The sequence below is a fragment of the Asterias rubens genome, chromosome 4 (genome assembly GCF_902459465.1).
Source record: "Asterias rubens chromosome 4, eAstRub1.3, whole genome shotgun sequence".
NCBI classification, from domain to species: Eukaryota; Metazoa; Echinodermata; class Asteroidea; order Forcipulatida; family Asteriidae; genus Asterias; species Asterias rubens.
The window spans coordinates 2,131,644-2,142,708 of NC_047065.1; positions in this window are offsets into that span (position 1 = coordinate 2,131,644).

Consider the following 11,065-nt stretch of genomic DNA (forward strand, 5'->3'; position numbering starts at 1 on the left):
TTGTAGGCATTTGAAAGCACACAAACAAGGGTATTTTTGCTTTCATTATTCTCTTGCAACTTCAATGACCAATTGCGTAAAAATTTTCACAGAATTATTATTTTATGCATATGTTGAGATACACCAAGTGAGAATACTGGTCTTAACAAATTACCAAAAGTGTCCAGGGTCTTTAAGCTGACAGGATACCAGCATATACAGTGGTTATTCACTCTAGCATGATTTATGCGTTAAACATCACTGAGGGATAGGTGGCTTAATGATTAGCAATGTAAAGGGTTGTTGGATCCAGGATTACTCCCTTGGTGCCCGGTATCCGGTGTTATTCACTGATGATCAACCAACTCCCCATCCATCACTGTAGTAGGAACTGCTTATTCATGGCGGAAACATTCAAAATTGTGGTAATTTTTTTTTCTCAGATTTTTACCTGTTTGAGTAATTTTTGTACTTTTTTTCCAATGACAAGTGACATGCATATAAACTACCTATGATTGGCAGAACCACTGGTTCTTTTAAGAACCAACACTATTCAAAAGAGATTTCCACATGGTGTTACTTCAAACCTCTCCTAAGCTGTGTTCCCATTAGACTTTTTCTTTTGCTGCCACGCAGAAAGTTACAGTGAATGGCTTTGGTGTAATTCTAACGGGCGTTCCCACCTCGACTTCCCACCATGCCGCGATGTTGCATAAAATATACTTTAGTAAGAAGAATATCATCTACATGTACGTAAAAAGGAAGACATGAGAAAGCCTTCCAAAAAGACTCTACCAGGAAACCTTAGACAATTAATTTTTTGTCCACAAAATGTGAATACATAAGAGACTACAAACCTGGAAAGCCAACTAATAGAGTAGAGCAACTAGAGACGGTTGTGTTTCTAGTCACCCCGCCTTTACACCACGTCGGGATAAACATTCCATTCACACACGGTTCCTTCTCGCAGTAGAACCTCGGCCCTTCCGAAGAAGACTTCACCCCCTTCAACGGAGGTCTGATGACGACGAGTCGCTGTAAATCAGTCATGGGTAGGGAGAGCTGTTCGATCATCTTAGGGGAGTGGAGACTTTTCCAATGATCGGCGACGATGTGGTAGAGATCCCACATCTGTACGACAAGACGTTGAGATATAAACCATCCATATCTAGTCAGGAAAAAAAGCAAATAAAAATAACAGATTTATTTTGACTCCTAAGCACTTGAGTTCCAGGCCTTGAGTTTCTCTCTTGAAGGAGCACAGCAATTTTCCTCTTGAAAGGGGCATTTCTAGGAGAAAAATGTAAAACTTGGCAAATGGCACCTAAGCAAAAGTACAGGACACCAAGGCAATGCTGTGGAGGCGCCAGTGACTTATTTTGAGGCCTGGTCATGAATACATACATTAAGAAACAAAGACCATCTGAAAACCTTGGAGTGTAAGCTATCAAAAGCAACAATTCATCAACATGTCATACAAATTATTTGTTTTCTTGTAATGTATTTATTTTTATTGTTTATTTATTTGTTTAATTAATTAATTAAAAGATAAATTAATCAATACTTTTTTATTTATTTTCATTTTACAAAAGGGGAATTCCATTAAAAAATTTCCAAAGTTTATGGGGAAAAAGGTCCCCGTAAACTTTTGCAAGGGCAGCAAGGCCAAGACCAGGGCAACAGATGCTGTGGTGGCATCTGTGTAATTCCAGGCCTGTCGTCCCCATCCAAACATTGACAGGTCATTAACTGCCCTCTGGGATGAAATAAAAATAACAGCGATTTGTGCGATATTCAAATACTTTTATCTTCGATTAAACAGAACTTCAGAAAGTAATCTGGTTGATTGGTACCAGTAGGAACTTTATAATCAGTAAGCCTCTAAATTAAAACTTATCTAAAAAATTGTCTGATAATAACAACCCAAATGTTTGTTTTGAAAAAGAATATGGATCCCGCCAACGAGCACAAAGGTTGAAGTGCAATTTAAGCTTAGTGTATGCAGACAAATTGTGACACAACAACAAGACAAAAATCAACTTTTTAATCATACAATCAATCAAGATAAGATTAATTTTAATACATCGGACCCAACCTAACACAGAGTGTTTGCATAATGTCAAAGGTCGAGCTCATTAATGTGGTTAAAGGGAAAAAAAACAATAGCTGTTGCAGACTGTTAACAAACTAAAATGAACCCCTTGTGCAGGAAAGAAAAGTTTCAACAAATCAATAGTTGGAAACAAGTTGCCCCTTTTTCAATTCCAGCAGCAGTAAAAAAGCAAGACCAATTGTTCCCAAAGAAATAAGATTTCAAATAAACTTGTTTTTGTCCCTCCAAAAAAAAAACTTCATAGAAAAAATTGCAAAGGGGTGAGGCCTTTTTAAGTACAATTTAAAGTGAACTGTTTTTGTGTCGATCTCAAAAACCTGAATAGAAAAAGATGATAGGGAGTGACAGAAGGTTTTTCATGAAATAAGATTTTTTTTTCTTATTTCATTAATACCAGCTCAGAAGTGTATTGTAAGAATGGTTGTCATCCCCTGAACTGTTGAATGCTTTGTTTCACTCAATAAATTGAATTTCACAGCGGGTTATGTCTTTGCCATTCGACCCCTCCCTTTTGCATCACTCTTTACACGATTAAGAAAATGACTATAGCATAAGGTGTTGCTGGAATTTCCAGTTAGGAAATGTGGAAATCAGTTAATTGGCTGACAACCGCAGCCTTCCGGTTTCCCACACCTAACCTACTGTTTAATAAAATAAAAAAGTACAACAATATCCGAGCAGCTGACACGTACGAATCCTAAAAAGGTTTGATGCTATGGAATAACCCACATATCTGACTCATAAAGCTCGATATTTAATAGCAAGGAATTTCTTTTACAATTTCATTATGAGAAATAATCATAACCTTATTTGCAAGGCTAATCAAATAATCAAAGTTAGGTTTAATTTAGGCCTGGGGCCATTTCTTGGACATCTGAAAGCACACAACTTTATGCAACAAGGAAGTTTTTTCTTTCAATGTTATCTTGCAACTTCAATGACCAATTGAGCCCCAAAATTCATGAGTTTTATTATTTTATGCATATGTTGAGATACACCAAGTGAGAAGACTGGTCTTTGACAATTACCAAAAGTGTCCAACGCTTAAATGATTATTGAGGAGAGGGAGGGTGGGTGCACGTACACACTGACTGTGATCGGAGGAAGACTGTAATGGGTGACTTGATCTCTAGTACCACCTGTCGTTCGGAACTCAGTTTGCAATCGATAGACCGAAGTGACTGTAAGGCTCTGATAGGGAGAGGTGGAAATCGGATAATGGATAATGGATTTGATATTTCCCACTTTAATCAAAAAGCATAACATAGATTTACTTTTTCTGTTGAAGCGTGTTTTAGACAGCGCTGTTGGGTAGTGTTTGGAGTGGATTGGAATTTAAAACATTGCAAGATAATTTGCTTTAAAGGGAAGGTATACCTTTGGGAATCACTCTTAAAATTAATGGCCATAAAAACCTTTGGTTATACGCCTAGACAGCAGTGTTTGATAATATAAAGCATTTTGAGAAACTTTTCACTTTGACCTAATGTGGTTATGTAAAAAGTTATTATATTTGTGCAGCAAGGGTGTTCTTTCTTTCATTATTCTCTTGCAACTTCGGTAACCAATTGAGCCCAAATGTTCACAGATTTGTTATTTTATGCATATGTTGAGATACACAAAGTGAGAATACTAAGTCTTTGACAATTACCAAAGGTTTCCGGGGCCCAATTTCAAAGAGCATGTAAGCACAGAATTGCTAAGCAGAAACAGATTATCGGCAAAAATTACATTAAATAAATATATTTGCGTCTTGTGTCAGTCTAAACTTTTGCTTAGCAAAGCAATTTTTCAAGTAGTATTTTCTGCTTAATTTTCTGGTCCAGTGCCTTCAAGAGATGCAGTGCGAAAAGGGCTGAAGACATACCTTGCGGTGTATCCTAAGAACCCATTGATTGAAACGGTCCCAGTCTGTAGCCATAGAGCGGCCTCCAGGAGGTTATCTTGCCACACTTCTATATTCACTGAAGAATTGGTCACATCTTTAGGCATCAACCATGCTCGACAACTTCAAGAGAATGGGAAAGAAACAGTCAATGCTAGAAGGTAGTTCTGATTACCCTCATAACAAAGCACATTGTGATGCTGCAAATGTGTTACAAATGATTCTGTGAGCAGGGTATGAAATTCAAGTTCTGGTGGTTTTAGTCATCGAAGTGTGGGTTCGAATCCCAATCATGACACTTCAATCAATCAACAACATTTATTTCCATACATACATATACATTAATAAACAAATTGATTTTACATAAACTGAAAATGTATGGAGGCACGAGCCATTAAAAGCAAAAGCTTGTAGGCTGAGATACCTTGTACAGAGCAATACAAAGATCGATAGTATTTTATATGATATAACATTGTGTCTCCCTGAGCAAGATACTTTACTATAATTGCTTCTCTTCACCAAGGGGGTATAAATAATGGGTATCTGTGAGGGTAGAGGTTGATATTGTGTCATAAAAGCTTTCAGAGTCCCACAGCTTTTGAAATGAAGGTTGGCGCATTGCCAGTGTTTAACCACAAGCTAGTTGGACTGTCCAAAATATTCACTAACTTGTCAAAAACTGTTATTGTTTGACTGCAAAAGACATCCACCTACTTGTCACATATCAGAAGTTGATATTGCAGACGGCTCTTTGTAATTTACACCCTCTGACAAGAATGACTGTGGTTCACCGCAATGGCCTAGTTGTCACTTACATACCCGGCAAGCACCTTATTCATACTACCGTACTACAACCTCAAAGTGGATTATGTGTCAAAACTTGTTCACATTTATTTTGAATAAGTTTAAACAGTCTCTCAGCATCTGTTTGCAAATTGTACACAATGTTCTTTCTCAATTGAACAATTTAAGATTGTCACTCTATGACATGCTCTGTAAAAAAAAAAATAGAAAAAAAAAAAAAAAAAAAAAAAAAAAAAAAAATAGGGCCGTTACATTTGGGATTTGAGACTAGATATACTACGAGGCAGTGTTTGGTGCTCCCATACACTGCAGTAGCAGCAAATGAGTTATCATCAATTTTATTTCAAACATTAGGCCATGGGTTTTGTTCTTTAAAAGGCACAGAATTTTTCCTCTGGTAAGGGCATCCATATAAGAAAAATGTAAATGCATTGGAACTTTGCAAAGGGCACCACAGCAAAAGCACAGGGCACTCCAGCAATAAGTCATTTCGAGGTTTGGTGGACAAAATACTTTGGCACCATCAGATTTGGGTAAATTTGTCTGTAGACACCCAAACCAAACAGTGCACTCCTATAGCGTCCACCATATCTCAAAAAGGCTAATGGCTGTGGGTGCCATCGGGTATGTTTATATGGAGGCCTGAAAAACATGACATACAAAATATCAAATCAAAATCTTATCTTATCTTAAAATCAATGCCTATAGATGAGTTTCAACCTGAGTGAGATCGAACATTGTGCAGGCATGACATCCCACAGGGGACAACAACTTCCAAACTTTAATTTCAAGATGATTCAGCAAGATTCCTCAGAGAGGAGCATGAGGGGGAGAGGGGGGGGGGGGGTGGTGTTCTTTTCCGTTGTGAGCTAGTGAGGGGGTATGTTACTGGGAGCTTCCTTACCCCTTGGGAAAAAAAAAACTACACCCCTTGACGCTGGACTTACCTGGTGTCCTGGCAGCCGGAGATTCGTTGCAGCGCCACCGTGGAGTTGTGAAAGTCACTATCAGAGTTCAAGATTTGCACGTCTTGATAACCAAGTACTTCCTGCGCAAGGATCTTGACTAGGTAGTTGTTGAAGTCTGCCGAGGGGTTAACGCCGGGTTTACCGTCGAGGAGAATGGGTCTTGGCTCTCCTTCGATGAAGAACTGCTTCTTGGGGAACACTTCTGTGAGACAAACAAAGAACAAAAAAGGCTTTTTAAAACTTTGCATTTGAACAAATCCTGCTTGTTATTGTACAACAATTAAATCAGGTGAATTGATTCCTTCAACAACTTTTTTACAGAAAAGAAAAAAAAGTTGACACCTGACAACTTTTTAACTTTTCAAGTAAGTTTATATAATCCATACCTATCCTTTAAAGCATTGGACCCTTTCGGTAAACAGTGTTGCCCAAGGCCCACACTTTGTGTACCACAACTTCTATATCAAATAACAAACCTGTGAAAATTTAGGCTCAATCGGTCATCGGAGTCGGGAGAAAACATTGGAAAAATCCACCCTTGTTTCCGCGCGTTTCGCCGTGTTTCAAATAAATCCGTAATTCTCGTTAACGAGAATTTATATTGTTTTGCTGTTTTCTCAAAAAGTAAAGCATTTCATGGAATAATATTTCAAGAGAAGTCTTTCACCATTGCCTTCTGTAAACCCTGTAAGTTATTTGTAAATCTGTGAATTTTTTTTTTTTTTTTTTTTTTCTGCACCGAAAGGGTCCAATGGCTTTAAACAATACAAAAATTTGGTGATCACGTTTAAACAGACTTTGTCTAGTTGATATTTTACTTGTTGTTATTGTGGCAATCAAAATAAGGCAGATCAGTTTCTCTGAAAGAATTATTCTGGTATTCGAATTTGATAAAAAGTAAGTTTTGTTGAAAACAAAACAGTCTTGTACCCTGTTGTTAAATTACAAAATTGTCACATGTTGGTGTTTTGCCTTATCATAGTAGAGCATTGTACTACCACAGATGTCTAGAGGCAGTTCAAATCCTATGTGTTAGCATGCTAACAGTTCGAACCCCACCCGAGTGATTTGCCTGTGAATTATTTCCACAGAATTTGGCAAAGTATTGAGTAATGCTTTATACACATCACTCAGTGTAAGGGTTAACAAACAAATTATATTCCAAAAAGATGAGAAACTATTTGAAGCAGATCATCAAAACCAGGGCAAGTTCATAGAAAATACAAAATGGTTTGCAAAGATAAAAACCTGAGGGAAAGAAGCCAAGATTTCTACACTGCCTGGACACTCCAAAGGGAATTTATACAAACATAGTGACAAACATTTAGGATGGCAATACAGGTAGAAATGATCAACTAATCTGTCACTCAATCAATCAAACATCTAAACTGTAAAACCTTGGGAGTTACTGTAGGCTTTCCCAGAGATGGTTCAAAATGACACATTCATACTCAGGGAATTCATGAGTTATTGAGAAAGTCACAATATTCCTCCGGCAAAGATTTGTCATTTTTTTATATGCTGAAATAAACAAAGAACTACTTGTCAACTGACCATCTTGGATGGTTTCTTTTTGTACATTAAAGGCAAAACATACCTTTGTTTTTTTTAACCGTTTGATTGTTTTATTCTTACATAAATGTAGATGTATAAAATCAAAATTAACACGTGACGATTTCATTTCAGAAGGTGGTTGAGTTTTTGAGATGTCGCTAAAAATCTGGAGTGAACATGTCCAGGTACTAGGCAAAAAATCCCTAACAGCAAAAACACAATCTGAGAAGCATTAGTGACAGTAATGCTTCTCAGATTAAACTTTTGGGGCATAACAGCCGATATCTTTTTACAAAACCACATCACTTCAAAGTGAAATGATTCTCAAAATACTTTAAACATTTGAAAGCTGCTGTAATCAGTCTAACCAAAAGTTTGTATTGCCAACTAATTTCAAGAGTGATTATCAATCATATACCTTCCCTTCAAGATAATAATTATTAGAATGCAGAATGTTTTAAAGCATTATTATAAAGCTCCTATTATTAAATATACAAATGGTACACAATAAGTTTGACAAATAGATTCCCTTTTATATAATTCACTGAAATCGCTTTAACTGTCACTTTATAAGCTTAAATTGACAAAATTTCTTCCTTCAGGTGTTTCTCATAGCCGTGTTCTTCACACAGCTCTAACAGAGTATTTATTTTAAAGATTATTAAGTTGCCAAGATTCAATAAAATAAAGATAGTTTGTGTTGTTTGTACAACACAGACAGTCTTTCAAAACTTTAGTTTGTCTTCAGGGGACAGTTCCAATCTCATGAGACTAGATTCACATACATTTGTTGAAGATCATTCATGGTGAGTAAACATGACACATAGGCCTACACAGACTTGACACAAGTACATTTTTATTGCTAGTGTGATTGTAAAATGAACATTTTGTAAAATTGCCATTCTGAAAACCAAGAGAAATGTCTAGAGGGAATTTTAAACCTAGTTTACAAGTCTTTAAACTATGTCTTAGACAACACAATTGAAAATAATGTATCAATGTGCTTTACATGCGTCCCCTGGTCAAAGGCCCGATAATATTCCTTTAATCTTTCTCAGCTTCCGGGGGAGTATACAGCCATAACCGCCAAGGGGCTCTGAAGGTTTTTCAAACACAATCTAACTTTATATCTCCAATAAGACCTCTTGATGAAGAGAAACAATTATAGTAAGGCATCTTACTCAAAGACGCAAAAGTGTTGTGACCGGGATTCGAACCCCCACACTTTGATTTATACTAAAAACGACCAGAACTTGAATTTGACGCTCTACACCGCTCGGCCATGACACCCCGTCATGTATTAATTGAGGAAACACTGTCAACTTGTCACAGGCATTTATTTTAACAATCGTTGGGGAAAAAGAAGTGAAATTTCCTCGATTGAGGCCACATACTACGACTCTTCTTTCTAACATGCTCCTCTGTAGAGATATAACACAACGGATACTTCCAGTCCATGACTACTGGGCCCAATTTCATAAAGCCTGTAAGCACAAAAATTTGCTTAGCATGAAATTTCTTCCGTGATAAAAAACAAGATTACCAACCAAATTTTGAATTTTTGCATATTGCTTGTTACTGGCATTTAGCTGTTGTTTGCTTATCCAATCACGTGAAAATCTGGTTGGAAATCCTGTTTTTATTAAGGAAGAAATTTCATGCTAAGGAAATTTTTGTGCTTACAGGCTTTATGAAATTGGGCCCAGGTAGAGGTGCGAGGTTGGCAAGAAAATGGAACTCTGCCATCTTCTTTACTAATTGTCACCCCTTAGATTTCAATTAGAGGCCAGCCCAGGTCAAAGATTTCAATTTGCACCGCCAAGACCATTATCCAAATTCACTTCCGAAAAAACACACAGGAAATGATAATAAAATGCACCAAAGATGGATGTTATGTCCAGAAAATTAAATATGACCAAGTAGCCTTTGACGAAGGAAATGACCAAACGTGGTTTCAGGCGAGAGGTATGCCCTGAGTTGATCTGGTTTCAAGACTCTAAGGATTAATGCTGACCTTAAATAGCTGTTACTCATCAGGTTGTAAATCCCCAAATGAATTCACTAACAACCTCGGGGGATCTGACCATTTTTTTATGAAACCAAATGTGCTAAATTTAACAAAGATGGGGGACTTTGACAATCAAAGTTTTTTAATTTGAAATCTGAAAGGATGCAATAGTATCAGGGGGGGGGGGGGGGGTGGGGGGGAGGGTAAAGAGTATTATTTAAATTTCATATGTAATGGGCTCAATTTCATAGAGGTGCTTAAGCATTGGTTAACAATTTTCTGCTAAGAACACCAGTCATAAATTGTACTTGTGACTTTTTTGGGCTGGTAACCTTTTCTGGTAAGCATAATTAGCTGGTTTAGCTATTTTTTGTGTGCTTAGCAGCTCTATGTAATAGGGCCTTGATGTGTGAAAAGCGTTGTGTACTGAGTGCTTTTTGAGTCCCACATGAACGACAAATCAAAGGCTACACAAATTCTTTTTGTTTCAGTGTCAGTTTTGTAAAAAATTACACTGATCTGGAAGAAAGTATAGGAAAGCAGCTTAATGGAGCTAGAATTCACCTTCGCAGATTAAAACAGAAACTTCTTTAATACCACTGTTAGATTTTTTGATTTACATTCTATTGGAAGAAAGTCAGTAACTATAGGAAAATAGCAGTTGCTCTATAGAGCTAAAATTCACCTTGCAAATTAGAAGCGTAAACTTCCATAATTAAGTTTGTCACCAACTAATTGTAGTTGTGTCAGAGTCAAGTAGTGAACTATTCATTCCAAGTCATTACCAAGTATCGAGTCAGTTCTTACAAATCCACACCGAGTAGCAAGTAATTTCTTACAAGTCAATGTGCAAAACGCGAGTCATTTCTTATAAGTCAGAACCCAGTTCACAAGTCATTCCTTCCGAGTTCAAGTCAAGTCATAAGTGTAAATAAAAGTGACTTGAGTCGGATGTAAGTCACAACGTCACTAACTTGAGTCAACCTCTCTCAGCTGATTTAATTACTATTTTTCTGGTTCCTTGCTTTACTTTTGCGTACAAAGTCCATCTTTAAGGAAACTGTGTGGACAAAATTAAAAATGTTGTCCAAACGTGTATTTATGCGTTCCATACATACAGCAATTGTTATTTACGTTTGGGGCATCAAGGCTAAGACCAGAGCCCAATTTCATAAAGCTGCTAAGCAGAAAATACTGCTTAGCAATTTGATTCCAGTGTGTGCTTTGTAAAGGGTACCCTATGAGGAAATTGTACCCTATGAGGAAATTGTAAAATTTCTACTTGAGCATTTCAAGGGCAACAAGGCAATGATCAGGGGGCATGGAGGCAATTGCCTTCATTGCATCCGTGAAGTACCAGTCCTGCCACGTTGCAAATGAATAAACTTTTAACCAAGTCAGCATCAAATAGAAGGATGACAAAAGGGGAGGGGTAGGGGGGAAATATGACAGCAACTTCAGTTTCAAGTTACATGCTCATGGCGATGTATATACCTGCTTCACGTTTCACCTTCACTGTCTGTCTTGGGACTTTCGTTACAGACTAAACTGGTCTGCTATTTAGTTACAGGGTGTGATGATTGGACTATGACTGGACAGTTTTAACCGACTTTATGCCCCAAATACCGGAACGTTTAAGAAAAGAGGCTGGATTGTTCAGATCGGGGTTAATAGTCCGTCTGTTTAATGTCTAAAAAGCGAGCTATAATTTCATAATTTCTCTGCAAGAACATTGGGTGAGTCTGAAGTGCAAT